At 38.1% G+C, this 12,454-nt stretch overlaps 2 protein-coding genes and 1 long non-coding RNA gene across 7 annotated transcripts in view; 2 read left to right on the top strand and 1 right to left on the bottom strand.

The window, feature by feature from the left end:
• The window catches only part of LOC141363091 (uncharacterized), a 218,808-nt gene that overhangs the window by 68,068 nt on the left and 138,286 nt on the right, over positions 1-12,454 (top strand). The gene's annotated exons all lie outside the window — the stretch shown is intronic.
• Positions 1-12,454, top strand: part of LOC129454190 (sialoadhesin) — a 238,850-nt gene that overhangs the window by 101,792 nt on the left and 124,604 nt on the right. The gene's annotated exons all lie outside the window — the stretch shown is intronic.
• Positions 4,774-12,454, bottom strand: part of LOC129421556 (uncharacterized) — a 106,977-nt gene continuing 99,296 nt past the window's right edge. The window contains exon 3 of the long non-coding RNA XR_012368602.1: positions 4,774-5,507. This is a non-coding gene — a long non-coding RNA (uncharacterized lncRNA). The remainder of the gene's footprint in view (positions 5,508-12,454) is intronic.

Genomic DNA, 12,454 nt, shown 5'->3' with positions numbered 1-12,454 from the left:
CGAAATGCATATTTAAATTTTGAACATGCAAGTATAAATATGTGTGGTAAAAAGGACAGGAGGACTTGAAACTTTATTGTGCATTATTTAATGCACAACTTGTATTGGCCACTGCATCTTAAGTGCACTCATCACATTGGTTCCACATATGCAGGTTGTATTTGTATATACCGTAACACAAGGTATTTAACAAAATATTAAATGGTAATTAAACAAACCACCGTAAACAATTCACTTGTTAGTACAGTATCGAAGTTCACTAGCAATGCAACCCAAAACTGTACTGTATCCATATAAAGAACACTTGATTTTAGAACACGTTAATACAATTTAAAGCCTGACTGACAAATTGACTGACAGAACAATGAACACAAGCAAATAGTGTTTTTGCAGGCCTTATGATATTCAGTTATTTAACCTCTAAATAATGTCCATGGCCCAGACATTGCTCTCAAGAATTTTGTTCATTTCTGACCTAAAATCAGGATAGCTGTCATAGTGCACTGAAAGCATCAAAAAACAGCCACATGTATGTGCCACAGGTCTTCTCTCAAAGCCTTTAAGGTCTGTGAAGTCAATAGTTATAGTTTTGCCGATAAAGAGATCGGAGCCTGTACAGAATCTCAGGAACAAAGACTTTTGTTTCTTTGTGTCACACTCCCGCAGGTATCTTGTCAAATGCTTTGAAATTTCTTTTTGGTATGCATTCATTGTTTCAGGGAATTTCAGGGATCTCACAATTTTCTTCACAGTTGGCTGTAGTTCCCCATATGCAGCTTCAATTTCATCAAATTCCTTGCTCAAAGGCTTAAGTATGCTTGCCCATTGTTCGAGAACATAGGCAGGCTCTTGAATTAGTTTCTTGTGTGCCAGTTCTTGCAAAACTTGCTCAATGTTTTCTGCCGTGGGAACTGTCCGGCAACTGTAGCTGTCCAAGACGTCCAGTAATTCCTCCTGGTCTACACTGTAGAAGTCTGTTCTGCAGGCAGAGATGGGCATAAATACATGGAAATGTATTTCAAATACAAATACAAAATACTGTGTCTAAAAATGTATTTAAATACAAATACAAAATACTGTGAGGAAAAATGTATTTAAATACAAATACAGTATTTTGTATTTTGAAAATACACAAAATACATCTGAAATTGGTGATTCATTCAGTGCAAGTATCCCTATTAGGCTGAAATCTATCTGGGTCTATTTCTGAATGCCAAAAAGCATTTAGATTTGTGCAACTGCTTAAAAAAACGTTCATTTTATTTTACGTACCTCTTGATTTCCCATGCCCTGTAGGAAATAAAAAACTACAAAAAAACTTGGTAACACTTTACTTGAAGGGGTGTGCATAAGACTGACATGACACCTTCATAATCATGACATGACACGTGTCATGAACATGAAGAAGATTTTATGCACATTTATGACAACTGTCATTAAGTGTCATTTACTCAATTATGTAATTTTTAATGCAAAGATGACATTGTTTGAGATATCTTTGACAACTTGACCCAAAAACCAATACAACACAACTTGTTCTAAATCATAAACAATAATTATCAAACTTAAGAAACTACCTATAGCTTTGTAGGTTAACATTACATTAAACTGTGATTTAAATGTCATTAAGTGTTAATACTATATCAAATATTATTAATACTCGGTCAAATAAACATTATGAAGTGAAGAATATTCATGATGCTGTTATAAAACTATTTAACAGAGTATTAACACTTAATGACAAATTCAATTTGTATCACTTGTAAAAAGTGATCAGTTATGTTGTCTTGGTTAATGTCAAGTTGTCTTGACAAGTTATAATGTATTTGTTAATGTCAAGTTGTCATTACAAAGGCATTTCAAAAAATGTCATATTTGCAATAAAAATGACATAATTGAACAAATGTCACTTAATGGCAGTTGTCATAAACGTCCATAAAATCTCCTTCATATTCATGACACGTGTCATGTCATGATTATGAATGTGTCATGTCAGCCTTATGAACACCCATTCAAGTAAAGTGATGTTTTATAAAAACATCAAAAAAACTTTTTCATGTGTCGTCGACCAACAACCTAAACAGTTTATATGTGAAGAAATCCACGTATTTACTTCTCACGAGATGAGTGTTTGAAGTGTTGAAATTATTCGGCAAACTACTTTCTCTCATCGCTGCTTTTTGATGGTTTTGAGAACAATTACTCACGAGTCGCCCTCTGTCATTTACAGAATTATACAACGGAGAGCACGTCAAGCATAAAAATCTTGTAGGTTTACTGAGGAGCCCGCAGGTTCACGCCGTAGAGTAGAGCCATGCGAATTTCAAAAGTGTAAACAAGGCTTCAACTGCGCAAAGCTAAAAAGAAATCAGCAACTGTGTGCTGATTCCACCACTTGCCGCGTCACGTGTGAAAGGGCCTTTAAAGGAAAACACCACAGTTTTTCAATATTTTACCAGTGCTGGGCAAGCTACTTGGAAAATGTAGTGAGCTAAGCTACCAGTTACTTCACATTAAATGAAGCTTCACTACGCTGAAGCTACCCCCCTGGGAAATGTAGCAAGCTAAGCTTCATCAATAGTAGCTTGCTACATCCAAGCTACTTTTAACCAGTTTTATTATGTAATTATTTATTCAGTTTCCATTTAGCATTTTGGTAATTATAGGCTATACAAGCATAATGTAGGCCTAGGTACTTCACATTATGGGGCGGTTTCCTGGACAGGTCTTATCCTACTCCCAGAATAAAATGCATGTTTGAGCTGCCTTAATTTAAGAAACCCCTGGCCCTGACATATCTTAACACAGGGGTCTCCAACCCGCGGGCAGTAGGTAGCCTGCACAGAGTCTGTGAGGTGCCCGCCAAAGCACATTCTATTAATAGTTTCAATTGTAATATTTATTACATGTTTTTATATTAGCTTGGCTTGATGACATAACCCAATCAGAGGTAGAGCACGAGTCTTCACAGAATGCAAGTGGTAATGTTTTGTATGAAGGAAGGCTGCACAACTCGACCATACGGGACAAACGACGTCCTGTGTCGATTCAAAATGACGCGCTTATTCTCAAATTCAGGACGACTTCAGAAATGTTTGGAAAATTGTAGCTTGTGTGGAAGCTACCTCACTACTTGGCCAAAAAAAGAGCTTAGCTACTGAAAAGCTATTTTATTTAGAAAGCAGCCAAGCTACTGAAAAATGTAGTTAAACTACTAGCTTCGCTACTTGTAGTGAAGCTACTGCCCGGCACTGTATTTAACTATGTTCTTAGCTCAACTTAGATGAATGAATACATGCCTATCTTTTTTCAATATGTGCACTTCATCTTTGCACAGTGTATCATGAATAGCATTTAGCCTAGTCCCATTTATTCCTTAGAATCCAAACAGGGAAGAATTTAGAAGCCACCAAACACTTCCATGTTTTCCCCATTCAAAGACTGTTTACATGAGTAGTTACACGAGTAAGTTATGGTGGCACAAAATAAAACGTGATTTTTAAGTGAATAAAAAATGAGAACTATATTGTATGGCAGACGAGCACTTAGTTTGCAGCACTTTGACCTCTGGCGCAGTAACATCATTACTCCTGTGAAAATGTTACTGCGCGCCGAGGTCGAAATGCTGCAAACTAAGTGCTCTTCCTCCATGCACTGAAAAAAGATAGTTATGTATTAATTTGTCTAAGTTGAGGTAAGAACATAGTAAAATATTAAAAATGGTAGTTTTCCTTTAAGTCAAAAGTGTAGGTCTATTTGTCAGCGTTCCACACTATGTCTCAGTCGTGCAACGTGCAACTGCCTGCCAATGTGCAAGTGTGAATTTGAATTTCCTTTCGCGACAGTTATAATAACACAAATCACATCACACACAATAATTCAATCGCCCTTGCTTTTTTTCCCACTCTAACATTTCAATTATTGCCCACTAAAGCTGCACAGATATGTTTGCTTACCTAAACTTTGGTGTCTGGTCTGAACTAGTTGATGCATGAAAACAGCACCCTGACTGGTTGACTGGCTCAAAGTATTTTGAGTATTTTAAAAATACAAAAATACTCATCATAAATGTATTTAAATACAAATTACATTTCATTTTTTTCAAAGGCTTTAAAATACAAAATACAAAATACTATTTTGTATTTGAAATACGTATTTTAAATACATGTATTTGAAATACTGCCCATCCCTGTCTGCAGGTTTCTAAAACAGCACATTCATTTTCTGAGACGTACTTTAAAAAGTTGACAATCAGATCGCTTCTTACAGATCCCTGTATTGCTTGCTCCATAATTACTGGTGCAAGTTTTATTGGGAGATACTTTTCCTTCTTCCAGCCAAAGTATATGATTCGGCCAATGCTCTCCCACTTTTCCTGGCCAAAATCATGCCGAAGAAAAGGTACTTTAAAGCTGTTGCCTAGTGTGCACTGTTCATAAAATTCATGCCAGAATTCTGATAGGCAATCTCTGAAAACTCCACCAATGTCATGACCCATCTCATACTGCCCATTTGGGAGAAGCAGCCTGATTTCAATTTCACTCTGTGTGTGTGGAAGGCTTTCATCAAAGAAGTGTGAAATAAGTTCAGAAAATATCTGTCCCCGTCGAATCACAAGAATTCTTTTGTGTGGGATTGATGCTTCTGGGCTCAGAGGCAAAGTGTCTTCTAAATTTTGTTGATCTATCTCAGTGATTTCTCCAGTTAATATTGTCACTTCATCACTTGCATCTAGCAAAGCTGTTGTGGAACTGTGTAAAGAAAGGTTGAGATCATCATATGCAACATTTAGATCCTCTCCGGAATGTAGGCGGGGCACATCATAACTGTTTAAACCAGTACTTTCCACAAAAATAACATCCACGGCATCTGAAGACTGAAATATTAGAGTAGAAGAAGAGGGGAGACTCTGGTCCTGATCATTTACATCCTCCACTGTCTGAATCTGATATTTCCACAACAGCTTCCCTCTTCATTTTTTTTGTTGTGAGGTAGAACCTCATCATTGTGAGTTTTGATGCATCATACATTTCCCCTACTGTACTGTTGTCATCTAATGACATTTCCTGATAATTCATTAGATCCACTTCAAATTCAGAAATGCTGCCTTGAGAATTTTTTCCATTTGGGAAAAATAAACGAATTGCCTCCTCAGTCAGTTCTCGTTTTTTCCAGTCTCTTGGCACAGTCAACTTCCTTGTTCCACCTCCTTTTTTGGTTCTCATTTGAACAAAGCCTTCCCCGTCGTGGAGCATCCACCCAATCTCCACTTTTCTTGTTGGTGGAACATTCTTCTTTCTTGTTGTTTGCTGATCTGTTTCGGAATTATTTGTTTTTTGTCTTTTGTTTAATTTTGATTTTAGGCGATCGAACAGCTTGGACTTCCTAGTAGTGGGTTCACTTTCTTGCCTCCTACAATATCCCATCACTGCCAGCCTGTCTCCATAGGAAGGCAAATAGCTTTTCATCTGGTCATCATTCATTAGCAGAAGGACGCTTGGATCAATCTACAAACAAATACATTTAGTATTAGTGTACATACATACATACATACATATATACATGTGGAGGAGTGTGTGTGTGCCAACCTCCATAGATGATTAAACTCAAACAACTAAAAAAATTAGGATGTCTGTGTAGCTCTTGTCTATACTGCCCTCCAAAGGCTAAGTGCAGTATCTACGCAAACACTGAAACTGAGAAAAATGGCTTTAAAGTTTTTTACACCAGCCAGTCAAACATGTTACTGCAATTTTGGCACACACATTTCTCTGAAATGGGACAAAATTTAACCAGGAAACTTTGTCACAAGACACAACAGATCTCACAAAGCCCATTTTAACCCTTAACTCAATTTTGACCAAATGCGTAGTTACTGCGCTTTCGCTTTGTAGGGCAGTATACAGTAAAAGTAAAATATTAAATGTGAAATCGGACGATTTTTCTCCCAGCCATTTTGCCTTAAAGACAGACAAGCATTCAAGTAAAATATATGGTTGGATTGTCACTATCAGTAATAACACTAAAAACCAAATTGCAACTTGCACATAGGCAGTTTAAACAAAGTATTGATGAATGTCTTAATGAACCGGTAACACTTTACAATAAGGGTGCACTAATAATCATGAATTCATGCTTAACTAATGCACAGATAATACTGAATGAATGTATTACTAATGATCATCTAAGCTATTCATTAGCAATTCATTAATGATTGCCTCATTAGCAACTAATGAAGAGTCTGTTTGATTAATATATTAGTTCATATATGAATTGTTATTAATTAGGGGTCAAGCCCCGAAGGGGCGTAGAACCCTATTGTTATTGTTAGTTTTCTTATTATTATTATTAGGGGTCAAGCCCCGAAGGGGCGTAGAACCCTATTGTTAGGGGTCAAGCCCCGAAGGGGCGTAGAACCCTATTGTATTTGTTAGTTTTCTTATTATTGTTATTCTGGTTCTTCTTCCGCCATTGCGGTCTATGGCAGCCCATAGAACCGTACGTAGGAAAGTTATGAAATTTGGCACACTTATAAAGGACACTACAATGTGTCCCCACAGCAAATTTGGAGTCTCTATGTCTAACCCGCTAGCGCCACCAACAGTCCAAATTTGCACTTATATTTTTACTTATAACTTCTGATCCGTAAGTCCTAGAAACAAAATTCTTGCTTCCTCTGATTCCTTGGCTCAAGGCGATTCGAAGTGACCCTATGACGTCATTTTCCGTCATGAAAAATTTCCCACCATTTTGAATTATTCGTAAAACCTACTTTTTCGAACTCGTCCTAGAGCTTTTGTCCGATTCCGCCGAAAATCGGTATGTGTCATCTAGAGACGCTCAGGGCAAAAAGTTATCAAAAGAATTTTGATACATCAATCCGTTGTCGTATACCGCCTTAACGAACTTTACGTAGAGCGCAAAAAAACTGATATTAGGCTGTATCTTCGCCAAACTTAGACCTATTGACACGAAACTTAGTACTTGTTATGCCAGTCAGGAACTGAGGGTGCATGCACAGTTTTGTTGCAGCGCCACCTAGTGGCCAGACAAATGTTTTATACGCCAATAACTTTGGCTGTGAGCAAAGTTTTTTCACGGGACTTATTTTCTTGGAGTTTTGAATAGTTGCCGAGTCCAACGATATCAAACATGCCAGAATCCGCCTTACGGTTAACCCTGCGCAGCAAAATAGCGCTTAAAAAACATGTGTGAATATCTCCGCGAGCGTAATTCTGATCGACTCAAAAACACCATAGGAAGAAACTAACCTTACCTTCTGAACAAAAAGTTCTATTGGCGTTATATTAAAATTTTCATCAGAAATGGCCGAAAAATGCAAAAAACGAAAAATTACCTTTAAATTTTGTATTTTTTACACATTAATGGTTATAACTTCACAACGAAAATAGATTTTTTCACCAGATTTGATACGCTGATGTACGACCATAGTCTGAGGCTACACAAAAAAATTGCTTGCTTGCACCACTAGTTGGCGTTATAATTGAACAAAACCTGTGATATCAAGCCAGCCCTATGGTCATACAACTGTTTCTTCACTAAACTAAAGTGTATAGACATAAAACTAGCTCAATGTGACGTAATCATGACCTGAAGTTGCATGCACAATTTTGTCACAGCGCCACCTAGTGGTTTTGATATAGAAAATGGTAATTTTTGCCTAAAACTACTGCAACAAACACATCTAAAACCATAAATCATCATGGATTATTCATTTCATGGCTTGGATTATAATCACTGGTGGATGTCAATTTACTGTCTAGCAACCAATGAGAATACCTTATCAACTGTTTTTGCAACAGCTTTTTCTCTGCATCAGAACAGCGTAGAGACATGGGGATGGTCTCTTTTGACTCATTTAACTTGCTGTAACATGTTGTGACCCATGTTTTGCCACTGCAAACACCACTCACATGTCCTTCAGTGCTCTAATGTTCCATGATTGTCAATAACAGAAGGACGATTGCAGTAGACAAGAACATAGATTATTTTTGTTGATTACTTTTGCGTTTTTTTCATCTGAAATCATAAGGTTTCCCTAGGTTCTTTAGTCTGCTTATCCAAACGCAACTTTACATCCTTCTGTGCCCTTTTCGGCTTGACCCCGGCATTGCTGCTTGCAGCTATATTTAGGGGTCAAGCCCCGAAGGGGCGTAGAACCCTATTGTATTTGTTAGTTTTTAGGGGTCAAGCCCTGAAGGGGCGAAGACCCCTATTGTATTTGTTAGTTTTCCTATTATAATAATTATTATTCTGGTTCTTCTTCCGCCATTGCGGTCTATGGCAGCCCATAGAACCGTACATAGGAAAGTTATGAAATTTGGCACACTGATAGAGGACAGTCCAATGTGTCCCCACAGCAAATTTGGAGTCTCTATCTCTAACCCGCTAGCGCCACCAACAGTCCAAAGTTGCACTTATGTTTTTGGTTATAACTTCTGATCCGTAAGTCCCAGAAACAAAATTCTTGGTTCTTCTGATTCCTTGGCTCAAGACAATTCGATTGGACCCTATGACGTCATTTTCCGTCATTAAATTTTTCCGCCATTTTGAATTGTTTAAAAAACCTACTTTTTCGAACTCGTCCTAGAGCTTTTGTCCGATTTCCACGAAAATTGGTATGTATCATCTTGAGACACTCATGGCAAAAAGTTATCAAAAGAATTTTGATACAGCAATCCGTTGTCATATACCTCCTTAACGAATTTTACGTAGAGCGCAAAAAAACGGATTTTAGGCTGTATCTTCGTCAAACTTTGGCCTATTGACACGACACTTGGTACTTGTGATGCCAGTCAGGAACTGAGGGTGCATGCACAGTTTCGTCGCAGCGCCACCTAGTGGCCAGAGAAATGTTTTATACACCTATAACTTTGGCTCCGATTGACGTATTTTCACGGGACTTGTTGCTTTGGAGTTCTGAATAGTTGTCGAGTCCAACGATACCAAACATGCCAGAATCCGCCTTACGGTTAACCCTGCGCAGCAAAATAGCGCTTAAGAAACACGCATGAATATCTCCGCGAACGTTTTTCTGATCGACTCGAAAACACCATAGGAAGAAACTAACCTTACCTTCTGAACAAAAAGTTCTATTGACGTTATATTAAAATTTTTATCAGAAATGGCCGAAAATTGCAAAAAAAAGAAAAATTTCCTTCAAAATTTGTGTTTATTACACATAAATGGTTGTAACTTCGTAACGAAAATATATTTTTTCACCAGATTTGATACACTGATGCATGAGCATATTCTGAGGCTGCACAAAAAAAATTGTATGCTTGCACCACTAGATGGCCTTATAATTGAACAAAACCTTTGATAACAAGCCATCCCTATGGTCTTACAACTGTTTCTTCACTAAACTAAAGTGTATAGACATAAAACTAGCTAGATGTAACACAATCATGACCTGATGTTGCACAATTTTGTCATTGCACCACCTAGTGGTTTTGAGATAGAAATATGGTATTTTTGCTTAAAACTACTGCAATAACATATCTAAAACCATGAGTCATCATGGATTATTCCTTTCATGGCTTTGACTATGATCACTGGTGGTTGCCAATTCACTCCCTAGCAACCATTGAGAATACCTTATTAACCGTTTTTGCAAAAGCTATATCTCTGCATCAGAACATCGTAGAGACACGGGGATGGTCTCTTTTGACTAATTAAACTTGTTATAACATGATGTGATGTTTTGCCACTGCAAACACCACTCACATGTCCTTCAGTGCTCTAATGTTCCATAATTGTCAATAACAGAAGGACGATTGCGGTAGACAAGAACATAGATTATTTTTGTGGATAACTTTTTAGGGGTCAAGCCACGAAGTGGCGTAGACACCTATTGTTATTGTTAGTTTTCTTATTATTTATTAGGGGTCAAGCCCCGAAGGGGCGTAGAACCCTATTGTATTTGTTAGTTTTCTTTTTAGGGGTCAAGCCCCGAAGGGGCGTAGAACCCTATTGTTATTGTTAGTTTTCTTATTATTATTATTATTTATCTTCCTCGTTCTTCCGCCGAAAGTCAATGGCAGCCCATAGAACCGTACGTAGGAAAGTTATGAAATTTGGCACACATGTAGAGGACAGTCTCAGAAGTTACTATAGCAACATTGGCATGTCTGACTCAAACCCTCTAGCGCCACCAACAGTCCAAAAATCCACTTATGTTCATGCTCACAACTTCTGACCCATGAGTCCTAGAAACTAAATTCTTGTTTCCCCTGAATCCTTGGCTCATGATGATTCAATTGCACACATTGATGTCATTTGTGTCATGCACATCTTTCCGCCATTTTGAATTTTTCGTAAAACCTACTTTTTCGAACTCCTCCTAGACCGTTTGTCCGATTTGCATGTCCTTTGGTATGTAGCATCTAGAGACACCCAAGACAAAAAGTTATCAAAAGCTTTTTTATAGACCAATGCGTTCTCATATAAATTGACAACATATATGGCGGCGAGCACGCCAAAACGGACGTGAGGCCGTATCTTCGCAAAACTTTATTGTATCGACACGAAACTTGGTATATGTCATAACAGTCATGACCTGGGGGTGCCTGCAACGTTTCCTCACAGCGCCACCTAGTGGTCACGAGATTCGAAAAATGCCTATTTTCGCTTATAACTACTTCAAACTTGAGTCTAAAATCATGAAGGTGGTCTTGTTAGATTCCTTGAGGCATGCCGAGTCAAACGATACCAAACAGTTTTCGGTCGGCCATTTTGGGTGTCGGCCATTTTGAATTTTCTCATTAAGTTCAGTATTTCACAAACAGAATGGCGTATCGCTACGAAATTTGACATGGTTCATCAGTGACATGTTCTGAGCGCAACAATAAATCTTTAGGACGGCGCCACCTAGTGGTCAGGATATGTAAAAAAATTTATTAAATCTTTATATCATTTGATTAAATTGCCACTATGACATAAGACGTCACTCTATTGATTCCTTGGCTCATGCTGAGTCCGACTGTACCAAATATGCCTGAGTCAAACCTACTTCCTGTCGGCCATTTTGAATTATATTGAACACCTACTTTTTCGAACTCCTCCTAGAGCGCTCGAGTGATTGGCTTGATTTTTGGTACGCATCATCTAGAGACACTCTAGACAAAAAGTTATCAAAAGCTTTTCGGTAGACCTATCCGTTGTCGTATAACGCATCAAAGAATGTGAGGGCGAGCACGCTAAAATGTGTTTGAGCCTGTATCTTCGCAAAACTTTTGCGTATTCATATGAGACTTGGTATATGTCATAACAGTGATGACCTGAGGGTGCATGCACCATTTCGTCACACTGCCCCCTACTGGTCAGGAGATATAAAAAATGTCTATTTTTGCTTATAACTACTGCAAAATTGAATGTAAAATTATGAGACTGGTCTTGTTAGATTTCTTGAGGCATCCCGAGTCAAACGATACCAATTGGTTTTGGTCGGCCATTTTGTGTGTCGGCCATTTTGAATATTTTCTTTAAGTTCAAGTATTTCATAAACGCAATTGCGTATTGTTATGAAACTTGGTATGGTTAATCAGCAACATGTTCCGTGAGGACTTGTAAACTTTTCGGCGCCCCCTAGTGGTCAAGAGATTTGAAGCTATATCTCTGCATCTCTTTATCGTATTTACACCAAATTTGGTGGGTGTCATCACAATCAAGACCTGAGTCACAATTTATTTTTTGGTCAGTGCCCCCTAGTGGTCAAGTCATTTAAGGCTATATCTCCGTATTGCTTTATTGTATTTACACTAAATTTGGTATGTGTCACCACAGTCATGACCTGAGGCACCATCTATTCTTTCAGGACAGTGCCACCTAGTGGTCTCAAGATTCGAAAAAATTGTTTTTTTTCATAAAACTAAAGCAAACTTAGATCTTAAATCATGACAGTCATCACGTATGAATCATTTTTTGCCATGTTTGGCTTGACCCCGGTATCGCTGCTTGCAGCTATATTTAGGGGTCAAGCCCCGAAGGGGCGTAGAACCCTATTGTATTTGTTAGTTTTCCTATTATAATAATTATTATTCTGGTTCTTCTTCCGCCATTGCGGTCTATGGCAGCCCATAGAACCGTACATAGGAAAGTTATGAAATTTGGCACACTGATAGAGGACAGTCCAATGTGTCCCCACAGCAAATTTGGAGTCTCTATCTCTAACCCGCTAGCGCCACCAACAGTCCAAAGTTGCACTTATGTTTTTGGTTATAACTTCTGATCCGTAAGTCCCAGAAACAAAATTCTTGGTTCTTCTGATTCCTTGGCTCAAGACAATTCGATTGGACCCTATGACGTCATTTTCCGTCATTAAATTTTTCCGCCATTTTGAATTGTTTAAAAAACCTACTTTTTCGAACTCGTCCTAGAGCTTTTGTCCGATTTCCACGAAAATTGGTATGTATCATCTTGAGACACTCATGGC

This window comes from Misgurnus anguillicaudatus, unplaced genomic scaffold (genome assembly GCF_027580225.2).
Source record: "Misgurnus anguillicaudatus unplaced genomic scaffold, ASM2758022v2 HiC_scaffold_32, whole genome shotgun sequence".
Classification (NCBI taxonomy): Eukaryota; Metazoa; Chordata; class Actinopteri; order Cypriniformes; family Cobitidae; genus Misgurnus; species Misgurnus anguillicaudatus.
This window is presented reverse-complemented; position numbering and strand designations above follow the sequence as displayed.